Source organism: Cydia pomonella, chromosome 7 (assembly GCF_033807575.1).
Source record: "Cydia pomonella isolate Wapato2018A chromosome 7, ilCydPomo1, whole genome shotgun sequence".
Classification (NCBI taxonomy): Eukaryota; Metazoa; Arthropoda; class Insecta; order Lepidoptera; family Tortricidae; genus Cydia; species Cydia pomonella.
Window position 1 is genome coordinate 9,722,352 of NC_084709.1, and position 20,786 is coordinate 9,743,137.

The following is a 20,786-nucleotide window of genomic DNA, read 5'->3' on the forward strand; positions in this document are numbered from 1 at the left end:
TCGTGGATTATTAGATGAGCATGTTTTTCGAGATTAGATCTAACTTATTGGTTTCATGTACTGTGCAGATATTTACAAAGAGTTAATTAACCTGCTAAGTTTAAAGACTGGAATTCAAGTGTCCTCTGTCAAAGGTTACTGACGATACCTGATTTCAATCTTAGTATGTCCATAGGCCATAGGGCTTATAAATCTAACTCCTTAAAGGCTCGCGCATGCGTAAGTAATGCAAAGTCGCCGTACTCACTACCTTTAGAAGATCAGTCGTCTTTCAACTGTTCCGCTCTGGGCACGTTCGCGATTCGAAGCCAACTTGCAACTCGTACGTGACAAGTGCTGTGAAATTCTGTTCATATTAGTCATATTAACATAGTGTATGTGGTTAATAATTCGAGGATTTTTTGACTGGTGAATGTAAGTGTGTTGTTTTCTTCGCTAATTTGAGTTCGTTGACTCTGATAGTATTGGCAGCGATTCAATATCCTTGACTTGATAGATTGCAGGTTTGGGTCCCGGCTTGTAAACACACGGCTGATATGGCTTTGGTTTAACTTATTGATAAGAACGAATTCAATATAAAAATCGGTAATTTTATCTAGGAGCTGCTTTTTATGTTACTTTAAATATGTTTATACGTATTGTTTGTATGCTCCTTATTCTTTGTATTTTATATTGTTTTTTTTTTAGAATTTTAATGTTAATGATAGAAAGGTGAATGTGCACACTACAATATTTGTTGTCATTTTAGCGCGATGATGGAATTTCTGTAACATATTCTAATTAACATAAATTGGATGAGTATACAGTTTTCCAATTTACAGATCTAGGTAACTCTGAAAAGAGATTTTTTTCAAAAGTGTAGTTGGTGACTTTGTTATAAGTTTTTGTTATTTTTAACTCTACCCAAAACAACCGTTGGGTTATTTGATATAAACAATTAAATATTTAACGCTTACTTTATTTTTATTTCCTCACTAAAACACAGAATAGTGATATAAAAGGAACAATTACTGCCGTACAACCTTTATGTGACCAGTTTATCTTCACGCCATAAACATTTAGGTCGGTCTGGTCACACATTAACACCCATGCGCATGAGGCATTGTTCTATGCTACGGTAATTGGCATTTAAGTGTGAGCGATATTGTTTCGATATTATGAGATGTATTTATCTTTATTTTACATAGGTTGTATTTAAATAGGTACTAATCTTTTTTTTTTTTATCGTTGTGGTAAAAAAATATTTTATTTTTTATTTATTTGGGAAACAAACAGCTAACAATCTTACATAATATGAATTAATATTAATAGAACAAGCCAAAACAGTTTCCACTAGTTAATAAATATACGCAATCAAACGGTGGACAAATAATAAAGTGGGATAAATTCGTAAGTAAAATTTACCTTATTACTAAGGGGGGAAGGGGTATTCTGACGTCGTACTTACAAGTAAAAATCATAAGTTTTATAAGTACATAATATCAAATAACCATATATATTGATTTCATGATATTGAAATGGTATTTTCTGTAAAAAGTAGAAAATCCTCAACATTACGTTGAATAATCCGCGTGCGGCCGCGAGCGGCGGTATGCCGAACCCTGATATACTGCAATTCATACTTATATTACTTTATGCATAAATGACTACGGATTCAATTAGTATTAAAAATAATAATGCATTAAACCACCTGTTTATAAAGCATATGACGGCTGCACGGAAAATTACTTTTCACTAAAACCCTATAGGTTTAATTGTTTTATGTTGCTGTATTAAATTTTATTTGACATAATTTCCTACTTAATTTACCACCAGCTTCATAGCTTCTAGTAACAAAGAATGTACTTATGTTGCTTATGCCTTTTCCAGTTGTCTTTGTAAAGCATTGCGTAATAATAATGTCTGGAACTTTACTACAAGTTGTAAAATTCATAGTGAATTATGAAATAATACTCATAATTTATAAACGTTTTATTACGGTTATAAAGTTTGTAGTGAAGAATGAAACACATTGTCATTGTATGCTTTCTAAAGACAATGGTTTAGTCATAATAACATCCGTTTTGCAGTAAATAAGTTTATGAGAATAGGTAGCTTACTTATAGTAGGGAGATATTTAATTATACTTACTATTAGTAGTTATACATTTACTTTGTTTTGTATTATTATTGGTTACAATCTATGAAGTAAGTAATTAATTACAGAACTATTTAAGAGTAAGCTTTAATAATATGTAATTTACATTAGTGGCTTTATAAATACTTAAAATTAAAATGTGGTTTAAAAATCTCTTTAGGATAATCAGAGACTTATTAACTAAAGGACGTTATTTGTGTGATAGGTTCCTGGTCTTGATCCCGAGTTATTGATGTATTTATCTTTTATACCTGTTATATAATTATGTCTTCGTATATTGACAGGTACCTAAAAACTTCATTGATCTTATTCTGACTGACTAGGTCGATTTTTGTGAGATGGCAGAGGCAGCATCCGCTCGATGTACCCATTTAGTATCCAAAGGGCCTCTACGTATTGGCTTTGACTCCGCGCACGCCTCCCTAGATTATCTTAAGGGGCGACATTGGGGGCGTGTGTGCGATATAATTAATAATCAAACGAACTTACCTGTGAAGTTTGATTACAATTATGCGAGTATCCAAATCCAAGACAACAAATATAATTTACTAGCAGCAGTACACGTTATCGTGCAGTCCAAGTCACACATTTTAGAGATTATAGTATTTAAAAAACAAGTTCGCGCTGTCCCTCTCACTCGCTACGCTGCGTTCCTGCTTCGACATCGCTCCTCCGGTACTCATTATTTCAGAGTTATTTTTGTGTTATTAACAGAGACTATTTTATTTTCATTTTTGGGGATGGGGGGCGGGTCTTTGTTGTCTTGGATTTGGATACTCGCATAATTGTAATCAAACTTCACAGGTAAGTTCGTTTGATTATTAATTATACTTCGTATCCAAATCCAAGACAACAAATATAATTTACTAGCAGATGTTCAGAGCCATGTATTTAAATTCAAATCCTGAATGCGAAAATAAAATAAAATATCGATATCAAATCAGTATGTTACGAACATACTGATATTATTGATTTTGACTAAAGAGAACAACGTACCACCTAGAAGTTATTAATTTATATCCAATTTAAATAATTGTTTATGTATCTACATAGTATAAATATAAAATGTATGTATAGCATAATAAAATATTATAATGATAAGCGTCATGCATTAAGGAGTGAAATTGCTCTTGGTATTTCATTTCGTTAATATTAAAAAAGTATAAAACTTTCTTTGATTTCACTGTAGTATATTGATAAAGTTGTATATATCTAAATATTCACAAGGTACAACTATTTTTATGTCATTTACAAGCCAGGACGCTATTAAGTGTAAATGTGTTTTCAAGCTTTAGTTGGCTCTAAATAAGTTTTAGATGGGCATTTTCTGTCTGTAACCATATAAACAAACCATTTTGTATAATTTAGAATTTACCAACCATTCTCTGGATGTAATTACAACGGAGACAAACAAGCATACGGCCCGCCTAATGGTAAACAATCACCGTAGCCTATGAATGCCCGCTACTGCAGAGGTATATTACATGCGCGTTACTGACCCTAAAATATAATCTAATTTTATGTTACGACACTTTAAAGTTAATTTTGAATACAGCAATCAATACTTTCCTCGGTAAATAGCCTTTGAGTGAGGTAGATAAAGGAGAATTTTCTTCATTGTAAAGCTACCATAAATATCAAGGCTATATGTAAGTACTTTAAAACTAAGTCTGGACAATTACTAGTAGAGTATCCTGTAGGTATTAAGTATTTGAAACTTATCACTTTGAAAACATAGATGGACTAATTTTAGTTATTACCACAGATCAAGAAATAGTAATATGATATTATTTATAACTAAATAGCTAATCTCATCTGCTTATGCGTATCTGAACGATGATGGCTACTACGCTAACAAGTGGCAAGGAACTTAGGTAGATTATGTGTTGAGTTATGATATATTTGTGAACAAAATATCTGGCATGACTTGTAACTTGTAATTCATTTTAAGGAGTAACATTTTTTAACGTTACCTACAATAAAACTGTACAGTGTGCATTGCGACGAAAAATGAAAACTATTTAAGCTTTCTTTTACAGCAAGACAATATGACAACCCGAGCATTTACATTTCAGACAATAATAATGTTATTGTTAAAGGATTTCAACCCTTTATTGCGATTATTAATCTAGCTACTTAGCGCAAGCGACTGCAACACGTGGTAGCATAACTCTAGTTGCATGGTTGCACAATTTACAGCACTTATTTCGCGTCGCGGGATAGTGCATCAACGGCGGTTCAGCTCTTGTTTGATGCGGCGATGTTCCCCTGAAGTTTGGAGCTGAGAATCCGTAAGTAAATTGTACCGGATTTATTACATTAGGCTCGTTGATATGGTATATTCTTGACAGCATATCAAAGCTGACGTTTGAAGTTATTAGGAGTATATAACAGCGTGATATGAGTACGAATCATAAATTTGGGTTAAAGGGTTTACAGATATATTTTTTCCTATATGTTGTTTACATACAGCATTTCTTTGTCTGTAAGGGAAATGAATGACATTGCGTACATTTTGTTTAAGGTATTTTAGGCCGCATTAACACCTATTCAATTACCTCAGCGTAACAAGAACCTCCTTTATATTTCATTATTTTTACAAGTCCTGTAAACTTTAGCTCAACCTTAAATATTTTTGCTCTTTAGTCCCTTATATTTACATGCGTAAAGCTACTTCCAATACTATTAAAGTCTTCAATCATTACATTGGCATCAACACTGTTATAGTAGAGCAACGTTATATATCTTTGACGATATCATTTTGAGATATGTATAATGACCGACTGTAGACCGAAGAGCGAAGTGACCGAAGAGCGTAGCGACCGAAGTGCGAAGCGACCGAAGAGCGAAGCGACCAAAAGGAGCAAAGCAACCGAAGAACCAAATGACCGAAGCATTATAACTCGACACTTAAAATGAAGCACATATAGCCTCGACGCTGCGGAAATGGAGGCCTCGATACGATTATTGTGGAATTGTAGAGTACATATAACCTAAAGTGCGGCATATATCTTCGTCACTGCGACAGCTGCGACAGCGGACCCCTTGACACAATTATTGTGGAGACACAATTATTATAGCATCCTCACTATGACGTGGGGCAAACTTAGCCTCAACACTACGACAGCAGAGCCCTCGACACAATGATTGTGGAGTAATGATAGCCTCCTCACTATTAAAGTGGGGTACATATAGCCTCGACGCTGTGAAAGCGGAGCCCTCGACACAATATTGTGGAGTGATGATAGCCTCTTCACTATTAAAGTGGGGCAAATATGGCTTCAACGCTGTGCAAGCGGAGCCCTCGACACAATGACTGTGGAGTAATGATAGCCTCTTCACTATTAAAGTGGGGCAAATATAGCTTCGACGCTGTGAAAGCGGAGCACTCGACACAATGGTTGTGGAGTAATGATAGCCTCATCACTATTAAAGTGGGGCAAATATAGCTTCAACGCTGTTAAAGCGGAGCCCTCGACACAGTGATTGTGGAGTAATGATAGCCTCATCACTATTAAAGTGGGGCAACTATAGCTTCGACGCTGTTAAAGCGGAGCCCTCGACACAATGGTTGTGGAGTAATGATAGCCTCATCACTATTAAAGTGGGGCAAATATAGCTTCAACGCTGTTAAAGCGGAGCCCTCGACACAATGATTGTGGAGAAATGATAGCCTCTTCACTATTAAAGTGGGGCAAATATAGCTTCGACGCTGTTAAAGCGGAGCCCTCGACACAATGGTTGTGGAGTAATGATAGCCTCATCACTATTAAAGTGGGGCAAATATAGCTTCGACGCTGTTAAAGCGGAGCCCTCGACACAATGATTGTGGAGTAATGATAGCCTCATCACTATTAAAGTGGGGCAAATATAGCTTCAACGCTGTTAAAGCGGAGCTCTCGACACAATGATTGTGGAGTAATGATAGCCTCATCACTATTAAAGTGGGGCAAATATAGCTTCGACGCTGTGAAAGCGGAGCCCTCGACACAATGGTTGTGGAGTAATGATAGCCTCTTCACTATTAAAGTGGGGCAAATATAACCTCGACGCTGTGAAAGCGGAGCCCTCGACACAATGATTGTGGAGTAATGATAGCCTCTTCACTATTAAAGTGGGGCAAATATAGTACCATGTCGACATCTCATTTATAAGAAAATATTTATTTAATATGTGTTTTAATTTTGAACTATTAATTAATGTGCATTATAAAATTACATTAAAACTTTAATCAACACAGTTAATACCGATTTTCTGTTTGATGAATATCTTGTTGCACAGTAAACCTAAGCTTCTAAGTACTCACGGAAAGGAGAATTATTATTAGACGGAGTCCACAATATTACACAAATCAAGTATATCTTTCCATAATATATTTCATTTTAAAATTATATTATATTATGTTAATCAAAGCTGTCTAATAATAACAAAGCGGGTAACTAACTGATGATGAAATTTAGGAGACGACCACATCGATTGGACCCAAGACTCGACGATACCGCGATGTCCGATTAAAGCCTACTACCTAATCTGTCATGATCCATACGATAGATTCACTATGGCCCTCATATGGGGCATGGGGCGCACGGTATCGGAGCACGCATAGCACGTCCCGTTTGTATACGTCGATTAATGGCATTAAACACTTTAAACTGTCAGTCAGACTAAATAGTCTTCCAATGTCTTATAGATTGTGTATTGATTGACATTACTCCTGTATATTTATACCTATAGGTATCCTCATAAGACGCTCATTAAACTTTTTGGTACTGTGTATGTACATTTGCATAAAGACGCGTTTTGTTATCATTCATAGGCACTTATTACCAATCGGCAAGGATTACCATTGTTATCTGTTTTATTATATGGTAGGGTAGATCGGACATGGTAAAAGCCGCTTTCGTGAAACGATTACCTAGTATATATTAACTTTATTCAGATATGGTTTGTATATTTAAATCTGTACGCGAAAGCATCTCGTAAAAAAAAATTGTGAGTGAACATTGCATTTTATGCAATCATAAAATGAAATCTAAATAATATTATATTAGTAAATAATACTATAATAGTACGTATTACAATTATTTAAAGTTCAAATTGTAATCTATTTGTAGCCCCATACTTATTTTTTCCGTAATTTATTTATTCAAAAAAGAAGGTAGTTGTAGTAAGTGATTTCGTATGAACGTAAAAATTACTTACTTGATTTCTTAGGTAATAAGTTTATTACGCTAAACGAATATACCTACAATTTCAAATTGAAAGTTTAACTGCCATGTAAGTATGGCAAACGAGATTAGACTTGCCGAGCTGAATAAACATCAATTTTTCGTTCGAGGGTACGGCGGTCGGCAGTTCAAATAATGTTTTGATTCTATACTTCTTATTCAGCGCACAATAAACATTAATCGAAACACAATTAGGTACACATATTTAGAGGAACACTATTTTGGCGAAAATACGTGTGACTCGGACTAACACAAAAACATGTAATGAGTACCGGAGGAGCGATGTCGAAGCAGGAACGCAGCGTAGCGAGTGAGAGGGACAGCGCGAACTTGTTTTTTAAATACTATAATCTCTAAAATGTGTGACTTGGACTGCACGATAACGTGTACTGCTGCTAGTAAATTATATTTGTTGTCTTGGATTTGGATACGAAGTATAATAATATTAATATTTAAAAACGATTAAACCGTTCAATACGTATAAACACTAAAACTTAAATATAATAACAACTCGCAAACAGACATTGAGGCCGCGCCCTACCATAATATAAGAAGATTCATTGCTCTTGTTAAATTTGTTCAAAAGTTATGCGAAAACAAACAAAAAATATAGGCAGCATTCCGTACTTTTTAGAGGTCGTTAGGGAAGTCGTTATATACGACCATTTATTGCACAACACGTTTTATTTACATCTTTTGCTTTGGTAAAACAATTTACCCCATTTTTTTCCATACTCGAATATGCACTATTTATTGCATACATCAGTGGTTTACTTATTAATATGTACTAGATTATAGGTAACCTAATCTGCATCTTAATATAGTATATTTTTAGTAGGTTCTTAACATTTAAATACCTACTAAAAATAACCTTCTTGGATTTTCAAACCATAACAAACAATTTAGCGAGCGTGTAACGGAACCCGCTTTTTAATACAAAATCGGAACGGCCCAATTTTTTGCATCATCCTACTATTATCACGTTTCTCGTACGGACAAAAACTTTGCCCGCGGCAAATCAAAGTATATCTTTCGCAACCTCGCTGATCACTTTAACCTATTGCTTAGCTTTGAACCATATGGTGCAAGTGAAAGGATTATTTTACAAAATTCTAGAAGATCATGTATGGAGCTTTAACATTTAATTAGTAATGGAAATATGAGACAAAGGCGCACAAATGAGCGGTTATAGATCCTGTTAATTGTTATATGATATTACACCTTAAAGTTATGTTGGAAGCTAATTATAATCTTCAAAGACTATAACTGACCTTGAACTTTATTATCCAAGAATATTATACGCACCTTAAGTAATTATATATTAACGTATTTCAATCGTTGGCTGTGTGATATAGATATGTAGATACATACGTGTATTAAATCACACAAAAAAGACTATTGACCCCCTTAAGAAGCCAACAGTACTAGTCCACCATCGGGATTCGAATCCAAAACGATCAGCATCGTAGACCGGGATACTACCAACAGGTAAAGTAGGCATTCTAAGCGTTTTGTATTTATACTATACCCATACTATAATGGGTCGCAACTGCATTGGAAATGGTCTAGAAATGGAAAAAAAAATCTTTCACTTTGAAGCATTTTAAACTGTTACTTGATACCGCTAGTCCATGTAGCGAATAGAATAAAGTTAAAGCGGTCGGTTCGTTTGCACAAAAGAAACATCGTGTCGACTATTAACATGCAAGGCACATAGAGCATCGAACTCTGATCAATAAACGCAGTTCCAACTCCAGTTACTAACATCAATGCGTGGAATCTTAAAAAAACGTTCATGTATTGGCACATGACCCGAAAATAATAATATTGTAGATCAACAACATTTGTGCCTTTGGTTGCTGGCATTAATGTACAGAACAACAAAAAAAGGTAAAATAATCGGCTTTTTGGTTTCGGAATTCCCATGTGATAAATTACACAATTAGTATACCTACATAGTTAAAATCCTTCCTTTTCCAACATTTCCTTTTCGTAGACGGCTATGTAAATATACGTGCGTCTTTATATACAGGATGTTTGGTACATTTTTTGCCAAATTAAAACAGCAGATGGGTTAAGTCATTTGCTGTCTTCTCATGCCTTTAAATTGGTAAACGATACCCAAACCCCTATAAACACATGAGATGGAGCCATATTCGAATTTTAAAATTTTAACTTGCTTTAATATGTGGGCTGTTTCGAAGTGTAACTTGCGCTCATCTATATAAAAACCAACAAGATGCACTGCTAGTCCAATCAATAGGAAATCAAATCAAAAAATTTAGGATTTAGCATTTGAATACCGCTCCGTAGTCCTTGTTGCTCGGGGCAACCTCTAAACGGTCTAACGAGCCATTACGTCATATAGCAGTGCTATAAGAGCTAGTTCACGAGCTACAGCTAATTGTGGTTAAAGTAGGGCAATGCTTTGGAGCTGTTAATGGGCCAGAAGAAACTCTGATATCGGGCTATTAAATCAAGTGCAAATCAACTTGAATTGTAGTTTAGTAGGTAACTATTGTTTTCGCGGTTTTATAATATTCTTATTATGTTGATAGATTGTTTACATATATGTAATGTAAACAAATGTGTAAATCCAATACGGGCGACAAATTAAACCAGACATATAATTTAAATATCCGTGTAATCATTAAATAAGTTTTTTTTTTAAGTTACACTTCATTATGACCCCGTACTTATTTTTTTTAAATATACCGAGCAGCAATGTACTGCAAACATTATGAGAGATAAAATAAATAAATAACTGCCAACAAGTGATGACAGTTACTTTTAAAAGCTCGTATCTCGTATCTTGTGTGTTGCTTTACACTGTGGGCCAAATTATTTTGTATGGTTATTATTTTTTAGTATTTTGAGCAACATTTATCTCAATATTCTTCTTAAGTCCTATGCTAACCACCGTTTTAAATTTCGCCAGTATTGAATTTACACACTGTATACGGTTATATATTTATAAACATAATATAAATAGCAGCAGTGAAATTTAACAATTAATTTAATTTGTTTTATGTCCAATTACAATGTGACCAATATTATCGACTAATGTAAGACAAATTTCAAATTCTAGAGCTTTTAATATAATAATATTATTTCCAAATGGAAACTAAATTATAGCATTTATAGGTAAATATTTCTCATTCAAAATGGTTTGCCTTCCTATTGCCAATATCTCATAGATATTGAGTGTACCTATAAGGATTTCCTTAGTTTATTTCTGACGAAAATTTCGATGTAATATTCCTTATACGATGGTACCAGCGCCGTTTACATTTTGAATATTAGTTATGGTCAGATACGAATTTGCAAAAGTCATTCTTTGATACGTCTGAACTAATCCAATTTCGCTTCATCTAAATATTGTATGCACGGGCTAGTTCTGGACTTATGCTGTAGATATTTGACGTATTTAAATTGCTGTAGACTACTGTTATTACAGACTAATATACTTGTATTCCATTCTATGCTTTAAAAAGTATCATACTATAAGTTTTCATTATTATTACTAGCATCGCCCGTGACTTTTAGCAAAGAGAATTTGAACTGAAGTGGATTGTCAAAGAAAATTTTGTAGCCACATTAAATTTTCTGCCATCTTTCAACACATGATTAAAACTATTAGCACGACATTTGACTTTGATCCTTATTCTTTCAATGATATGTGTTATATTTGTTAAATATCAAAAAGTGGTGCCATCTTACCGGGCATCGGCTAGTTTGTGGCGCCATCGCTCGAAACGATGCCGCCATACCTTTGGCCTTTGATTTATTAGATGGCGCCACTTTTTGATATTTAACAAATTTACCACATACCAGTGAAAGAATAAGGTCAAAGTTAAATGGCGTCACAATCCACTTTATTTCAAATTTTCTTTGCTTTTACTACGTAGAATGATGATTTCCATGATAAAAAATATTCTGTATTTCCCCAGGACCCGAAATCATAAGCACCTCATCTAGTAAATTGGTTCAGCGGTTTATGCATGAAGTGGTAACAGACAGAGTTACATTCGCATTTTTAATGTTAATAGGGAAAGGGCTAGAAGGGACGATCACTCACCGGTCTATACCTTCTATACTTAAAAAAAACTCGTACAATTTGCATCTTTATGAACATAGTTGGAAGACTGCATTATTTTCCGGTAGCCAGCAATTACTATTAATGACTCAGATGCCAAAGAATGCCCACCCAGAAGCTAAGCATTCAATTTAAGCACAGCTAATTTGAATAACATTTGCAAATGACAGCATGTTAATAAAATTCTCTAATGCATATCAGTAGCTGTAACAATCGAGCGCATTGACCCCTAGACGTGAGTTTAATAACTATGCACAACGCAAACGAAACAACTATATATTAGCCATTGGAACCAAACGCATATCCAGCTTCACAAGACCCCTTAGCCGCCCCGTCATATCTCCGGTTTAAGGTAAGAACTGTCTTAATGAGAGGGGCGAGGAAGGCTGGAAAGAACTGGCTAGTTAGAATACCCATGGAGGAATGGTCGATTTAACATTTCCGAACGACGATTCGTAGAAACTTATAGATTCGAGATGCGTTGGACTGCAAGTAATGTGGATTCTTGTGTTTCTAGAAATAAAAATGGTTACTATAAGCTATCTGTAACGATTTTTATTTAATGATTGTTTGCGGAATAGTGTTTAATGCTCATTATTTAACAAAATAGGTGTATTATTTATAACAAATATTTAGGTATGTATATACATATAGGTACCAATAGTTTTACAAATAAGCAAAAGTACATCTTCATGCTCTTGCTCATTCTCATTAAAATAAATTATTAAAATGCTAAATCAAACATAAATAATTCGATCTTACAATTTTTGTAGGCTTAGCACAGGAGCGCCGCGACTGTATAATATTGCGCGCAAGATAGACTACCCATCTTTTTCTTACTGTATTAATAACAGAGGGATGGGTTGATGGGTAGTTTATCTCGTATTATGCGAAATACTGTCGCGGCGCTCGCTCCTGTGCATTGCATATAACTTAAGTCAAACGACATTTTTTATGCATAAGATAAATATATCAACAGGAAACAAACCTGGTAATAAATATGTCTAATAATGTCACACTTAAAATGAGACACCAAGTATCGTTGAAAAACACTACTTTACAAACAAAGCACTATTTAGTGCAAATTTAAGGACTTGATAAGAGAGTAACGGCTTGTTTGACACACGCTGACGATAAAGGAGCCAGAGGTCTCCGATAAATGCATGTACAAGTAGGTATCGTCCGGTGCCCAGAGTATTATTAAGTATCATTACACTAACATTAAACTAATTTTCCAAAAAATATATTATTGTATTATTATATTTTGCTTAAAATTACTATAATTTATTTCAAATTATCTGTGTAAGTATTAAACTTTATTCGATATTTAGTTCTTTTAACATTAAGTTATTTTTAGAATGAAATGTAACCTACAATTAAAACTGCGTACAAAATTAAATCCAACTGAGATGTTATGTTAATCCCCTGTTATGTAAATTTAAAAGATAGAATAAATTACAGAGGTAATTAGTAAAAAAATTATTAAAATATACGTTTTATATAGCAGCAAAAAATGTCTGTAAGCTTGGAGCTGACAAAAGCTATAGGGTAGAATTACCTACGCAAAGTGATGTAGCGTGCCGTGTGTTCTTACATATGTGGACATCTAAAAGCTTTTGATCCATCTCTAATAGTAATTCATTTTATAATACTTGTTCGCAGCTAATATTGATCTGTATTTTTTATACTTTCCAATTAACACGTCCATAAGTACTTAACATAATAACACTTATATGTCTCATCACTGGACCGTTTAACCTCCATCGTTATGTGAGAACGGTTTTTAAATGCACCGCATTCACATTTTTATCTCTAGAAGGTGGACATACAGTGGCTATAATTGCGATGAACACTTAAGCCAACTGATATGACGCTTTTAGATGCATACCTATAGGCATATCAAAAAGTGTGTTTGTTTAAAATTACCAAACAAAGTATCGAGTCTCTCTAATTAATATAATTTGGATTTGAATTTATGTTGAACATAAGAAGGCAAAGTTATAAGTTCGGGTGAGCGGGTAAACGAAAAATAGTATGAGTGATAATAGTACTCCTTGCACCCGCATCTGCTAGCGGACGCCCTTACTTTTTTAATTTATTTCAGTGGTAGGTACAAACAAAGCAAATGCCTATACTAGTACGTGTTGATGACATGTCTAACGAAAATCGCCTATAATACTCCTGTTGCAAAATAGTTCATGTTTAACATTAGAACAAATTATTACAACATAATTTCTGATATGACTAATTCTCGTTCCAATTACGTCAACAACATAATTGTCTTTGACGTAATTATCTATTCAGGAATAATACATTATTGAAGAAATGGTAATTGTTATTCTATTTATCAGCAAAATAATATTTATGAATTTAAGTTATGCTTTTACAATACGAACAAGGAATTGGAAGTAATAGCTTAGAAAATAAATAGTTTTAACGTCGATATGTGAACCTATGGGTTGCTGTAGGTACGTATTCTCCTGATAGTTTTAGATATTGATAATATTTTCTTTGATTTTAAAGATTGTAGATTTTTGTGAAAGAAACGTTATAAGACAAATATTATATAATATGACCCCAGATAGAACTGAAATGTGTTAAACACAAAGAGGCAATTCTAGGCGACCATTATAAAAGCTACTAATACCTTTGTTAGTATTTTTATTTACTTATAAATGTATAACTTTTAGCAAAATATTTGTGTTAAATGGACGCCATGTATTTTAGATATATCTGGAAGCTTCAAGCACGCTATTCCAAGTTTCTAAACTATAAAGACTAAACAACCACTTTAAACTATAAACTCGCAATTCTGTATAAATCAATGCCAAGAAACTTTGGACGTTTGACGTAGAACTGTTAACTGTAGTCATTATACTGTTAAATTGTCAACTGGCTGTCACGACTCGGGAACAACTGAAGTTTGGCCAACTAACTACAGCTTAGCGGGTCGTTAGTTGACTTGCGTCATACAATACACAAATCGAATGGGAACTTTGCCCAGAAAGTTACTTTAGTGTTATGTAGTGCTATCGATGCCTTTGTTTTAACAAAAAGCAGAATTTCACTGAACAGCATTTTAGGTTTTACCGAGGGACTACAGAATGGCCTTCTTCAAGAAAGGAGTGTATAGGTTTTTAAAGGGTCAGTAACGCGCATTCAACACGTTTGGAGTTGTAGGCATCAGGCGGGGCGTATGATTGTTTGGCACCGAAGTGGTATAAAAAAATATGTTACTTTTATTAGATCTTGGGAGGCTTTTGTCTGTAAGCTAGGCACTATTTTTGAAATGTCAAAACGATTTGTTACTCGGTTTTTAGGGAAAAACAAGATATTAGGTACGATATTAATGTGGTATCGGTAGGAAGAGGCAAAGTATCCACTCGAATCTCTCGTTAATAAAATGAGTTTATTTTATCATATATAATCGCTACACATCAAGAATACAATAAAAAACATGTCCAAATTGAGACCAAATATTACTGCGCAATACAGTCATGTTTCATTCCCAGCAGTATTTTACTAAGTATAACTTCACTCAAGTATGTAATTGCCTGCATTTATTTTAACAAAGTCAGTCAAGTTATTAATATCACCGATCTAGGTATATAATAACTAAGTTTATGTGGTTATGCCCGCTGTTTTTCTGGTTTTGTTCACAAAAGCGTTTCTACCATAATTAGTTAAACGGCTAATTTAATTAGGCCACCGCACTGTTAAAGAAATTAATTTCGCTACAATCCCGGTCTAGTTGAAGGCACCAAGGGATCGCTAATCTGACAGTAACAAAGCCCAGCACTGGCCAGGCGGACTTATTAACGTGCCCCTGTCACTCCTCCGAGTAACTTTCAATTAGGACCCTGCTCCGGATTAGACGCCGCAAAGTATACGTTAATCTCGCAAACGACTATACATTGCCGGATCATTTGGGCGCCGGGCGCGTCAATGGCAATAAAAGGATTAGTGAATGCGAACATTGTAATGCTGACGCTAATTGGTAATTAACGATTCCGTATGTAGAATATTTGCTATCCTGGAATCCAAAGAATATGGGTTTTAGTTTTCTCCGCTAGTAAAAACTATCACGGACTAATAGGGTAATAATTTGATGGGTAAATACCGATTTAAATTCATACTACATAATACTCGTATATTTATAATCTTAACTGATTCAGCACGTGTTTCAACTTATTTGTTCCGTACCAGTTGTTCCTAAGATTACGTTCCGAGTAAAAGTACATTCAATAGTTCGCTTCAGGAGACGGCTTGTCTAGTTTAGCATTCAATACTGACAAAAAAAGCAAATATGCGTTACCAACTTTGACCTCTGGATACTAAAAGCTCATATTTGTAGAGTCAAACACGTTTCTACGAACCATCTTATCGAGTGAAGATCAAACAATCGATTCTTTAGCTCGGACCAATATTTGTGAACAAAAAATCGATTTAAAAGGAACCGAGTGACGAGGATGTGATTTGAATAAATATCGACTACAGTTACTCGGATAGATTGTTGACTTTTATCCAGGAATGAGCTGTCAGGCTTTTATTTGGTAACTGGAATGGATATGTCAACGATAGTTTTATCTGTATCGAAAAAATCTGCATTACCTATATTGACACAAATAGGGCAATATCCTGGTCTAATATAAGTGCGTGGCCGTTTCTGTTTTGTAAAATATGTAGCCCTAACCTATAACATCCAAATTAGAATTTCTTGAAACTAGAAACATTGTCAACGCAATGTAGGATTTATCCTCTGTTTAAAAATATATATTCCTACAGTTATTTTACTCCCAAAAGCTATGCAAAGAGTAGTGACCAGCTTAGGGTGATGTAACAACCAGGAATTGTGCTTTATTGTCCTTTAATTTAGACTAAGTTTAAAGTGTTTAAACCCTTAACTACCTACGTCATATTTGATATTTTTTTGTTTTTCTGTCCATGTATGTATTTTTTTAATACTATGTCGATGGTGGACTCCAGCTTATGCTCATGTATTACCTAACCTAAAACAATTTTAAATCTCTACTTTGGCACAGCCACTTTGCCAGTAGGAAAGACGGCAAATATTAAAAATGTAGGCGCGAAAAGCTGTTCTCCCATAGACAATTTGAATTTCGCGCCTTTTTTTACTGACAAGTTGGGTTTCTTTGAGTATATTTATCCACGACATTTAAGTTAACATTTTAACCGCCATAGCATTTTTCATCGAGCGTACTCGTGACGCCGACGGTATACGATTTTTTGTCTTATTTATTAGACTGCGGCGAAATGAGATGGATATTGTATGTCTTATATATTGGTCCACGACGTTTAAAAGGTTAGGGAATCGTCACATATTCCAGTATTTGCCACTATTTCTCGTAATTGTAACTGTTAAGGTGTTGTTTGGTAATTGTTATCGACTAATTAACATCATCCTAGTTGTAGCATTAGTGAATGTAATGTACTGGTACTAATTAATTTAACCGTAAGATTACTGCATGTGCACTGGTAGAAGACACTTATATAAGTTGTGGTTACCTATAATTAGATAAGCATTAATCCTGATTGTCATATAGATTTAAGAGCATGTAAGATGTATTATCTGTTGGTAATCCTAATCCGGTGTTTTAGCCGGAAACCGGACTTTGTTACGCGACAACGTTCAGTTTTGTATGTGGCTACAGACAGCTACACTCAAGAAAACAAGACATCGTCGCTGAACCCGGACAATTGTCCGGCGAAAATACCGGACGTCGACAACCGACCTCGGCCTTTGAATTGCTTTTAAAGTAGACAAATAAAAATTAAAAAAATACATTTTATCACAAATTCAGGATAAATGTTTGCTCAAAGCGTGAGCGTATTAGGTACCAATTATGTTGAGAAGATTATTAACGCATCAAGGAATAACGGAAAAGTATCTCCGAAGCTACCTATGCAAGATTGATCTCCACTAGCTAATTCGTTAAGTACAGAGAAAGTAAGATTAGAATCGGCACTTTATTTATTAACCTTAATAATTTAAAAGGTGTTGTTTTAGATATTATCTTTATCTTGATATGGCTTATAGTTATATCCCTACTAATGCTTTTAAAAATGTGTTGAGTAACCAAAGAGTAGGTAAATAATATTCATCCAATATCTCTATAGACAGGCGATTGTCAGTCGTAAACCAACCACAAGAAAATGATACTGAGATGAATACCTTCAACACCCCACATACTATGCCACAGATCTCAAGTGCTTAGGTATCCGTGTCTTCTTTGATTAGAATCACGTACAGTATGTTAGCTAAATACCTATTAAGTAACCCATTCTATGAGAGCTCAACATTGCTACACGGCTCTCCACCTTCTTCTGACATATTATTTGGTCTCCAATGCATAATGTGGAGAAAGATATAATTTATGCTACATGCACAAACCTGCTGGGTGGAGCATGTAAGAGATGGTTGAACGCTATTGAAGGAGTCGGCTGGCTGCAGTCTGCACCATGCAGTCCACATGGCTTATGACTGCATAAAATGGAGACAAATTATATTGAAGAAGAGGAACAGATTAGGTAACCGTAATGCCGACACATGCTCTTTTAAACTTAATTTATTGGTGTGACATTTAGTGGTTGCAGCTAAAAAAAAACTGTTTATTTTAAATTCAAGGTCTGAGGTACATCAGGCAGAACTCAGTTACCATATCTAAGTTTGGAGATTATCTTAACTAAGTTAGCCTTAACTATATAGGTATTATGCTAAGTTTTGCCTTGTGACATGAAACGACGTGCCCAGAGTATTTGCCTCCCCCGAATATTTTCCGTAATAGAGATATATGTATCTTTACAGTTCGCATTGAAAAAAGTATCTGCTATAATCTAACTACTATACACATCAACCATAACGACATATCTCTTTTTGTTAAGCTGTTTGAGAATGGTAAATACTTTTGGTGCCTATTCTGATACACTCTTTTTGATGCTGACTCTGTAAGTAGGTACTCCGACAACGAGTAAAGTTGACAAAGAACCTAGGAACTACAACTGTGTTGGCGGTGAGGAACCTGTATTGGTGAATCCTTTCATACCTTATTTTGTACATACTTATTATAGCCCCGTTTACAACATGGTACAAGTATAAAGTGTAGATTTTTTAAAATTACGATTATCCAGTGAATTATTTCATCCATATATCTAATTTATCGATAAACAATCAATAACAATTAATTAAAAAAAAAAACCATAATCATAATTTAATCTTCTTTTAAAAAACCCGAATATTGTACCTGATGACATTTGTTTGATAAAACAAGAACGAAAATATATTATTTCTATACAATCTTTAGACACAAATCTTTACACAGCCAACAGGTGTAACCTATATTCTCACCCATTCTGCTGTCATATCTCAGCTCACACAAACCATTTAACTACAACGTCAAACAAATGGTTAACACCATTTTTTAAAGAAAATATCATGACCTAAATCGATCACATTTATTCACATTTTAATAAATAAGAAATATTACAGCTCAGAGTTTATGGCCGATTTATTTTTATACAAGATATAAAAGATGATCACTTATATATTGATGGTGACAATCTACTATTAGGTGTATGTGTAACAAAATATAAATGTGACGACCGGTCTGAACTAGTGGGTGGTGACCCTGCCTATGAAGCCGATGATCCTGGGTCCGAATCCCGGTAAGGGCATCTATCTATTTGTGTGATGAATGTTCCTAAGTCATGGCTCATGAGTGTTTTCTATATAGGCTGGGCCAGTGATAAATTATCTTTCCGTATCGACCTCTTTCGTTAAATATAAAATTTAGACAAATAAAAAGTTTAAATAAAAAGACAAAAAAATTTTTTTAAATTCTAAATGGTGCCTTACATGGGAAACAGCGAGCGTTTTGCATCCGAACCTTTTTTTGAAGAGAATCATTCTTATGTGACTGTTCGTCGCCGTTTTCGACTTAAGTTCGGATTACCTACGCAATATCCGTGAGTGTTCGAAAACAAATTTAATTAAACAATGTACAATCAAATTTGAGGCTATTGGATTGACACTAAAATCTCGACGTTCAAGGACGTGCATGGTGGAACAATGAAAACATCGAACGGTTGAGAGCGCCTGGATCCAAGGAACTCAACACGAAAACGAGCTACATCTTTGGGGTTGTCCAGAACGACTTTACAACGTATTTTCCGGCTTAAGGCGAAGGGTAGGGCAAGCCCTTTCGATACAAACTTTGTGCGCGTTTTTCTTCGTTTGTGTTTGCGCTACAGTTATTATTTTCGGTAAATATGCTTATTTTTCTGTTAGCTAGGGCTTGATGTATTTTTTTTAATTTTAACTTTTTTTGTATTTTTGTATTTTTATTTTTTTAAATGAAGAAAAATGTCTACTTCAAGTTCTGCGTATATCCAATATATACAAGCAAAAAATGAAATTAATGATATAGTGCCAAAACTAACGAATAAAACTTGCACAAGGTTTGTATGGAAAATGCCTTGCCCTACCCTGCACCTTAATCGGCTACAGCCTTACGAAAACGAAAAATGATATGATAAAACGTTATTATCTCCAAATCTCAATATAGTTTTTATTTAAAATCACAAAAAATATTGATTATTTGAAAATTTTTAATACATTTCTCATTGGCCCAACCTGTATATATTTATCTATATAAATATGTGCGAGTATATATCGTCGCTTAGTGCCCGTAGTACAAGCTTTGCTAGGTTGATCTGCGATAGATGTCCCCTAATATTTATTTATTTAAATGTAGGTACTGTAAGTACCATTAACTACCTACATATTATTAATTGAAATATGGCATTTTCCTTTCTTTCTAGCTAGCTATATGGTCCGTCGGAAATTTCAAATATAGATCTACCTAAATAACGGTGTACATATACTTATATGTATACTTATATTTGGTCATATGAATATGTATTAATCGAATTATTTGTTTAACTGAATTATTTGTCTAACGCAAATGTTTCTACTGGTGTGCTACTGAACTTTTGATACTCGTATCATATTATAGTATCCACGATTGTTCTTCCGCTCACGGCTGCGATCAAAGTCGCAGGTGCGGCATGTTTATGCCTTTTTTTATATCTCCTGCCAACCGTACTGAAATAATAAATCGTACTCTATGTTTCACTTGCTCGTATTTTACTGAAATGTTTACAGAAATATCAACTTTATTTGTTTGAAGATACGATACTTTTTTTTAAAGATATGTATTATGTTTTATACGGGGTTGCAAAATGTATTTTCTGAAATATTGGTAAAGTCGAATGAAATATCAACGGGATATACAAAGAGGATTTCACAA

The 20,786-nt window shown here is 34.3% G+C and overlaps 1 protein-coding gene across 3 annotated transcripts in view; it reads left to right on the plus strand.

Moving 5' to 3' along the window:
• The first annotated feature begins 263 nt into the window (after positions 1-263).
• LOC133519782 (netrin receptor UNC5C-like) overlaps positions 264-20,786 on the plus strand; it is a 172,736-nt gene continuing 152,213 nt past the window's right edge. For 2 of the 3 annotated variants that reach the window (XM_061853872.1, XM_061853875.1), the window contains exon 1: positions 264-414. The gene's annotated coding sequence lies outside the window, so the exon portion shown is untranslated. The remainder of the gene's footprint in view (positions 415-20,786) is intronic. The other variant, XM_061853874.1, reaches the window with a different exon arrangement.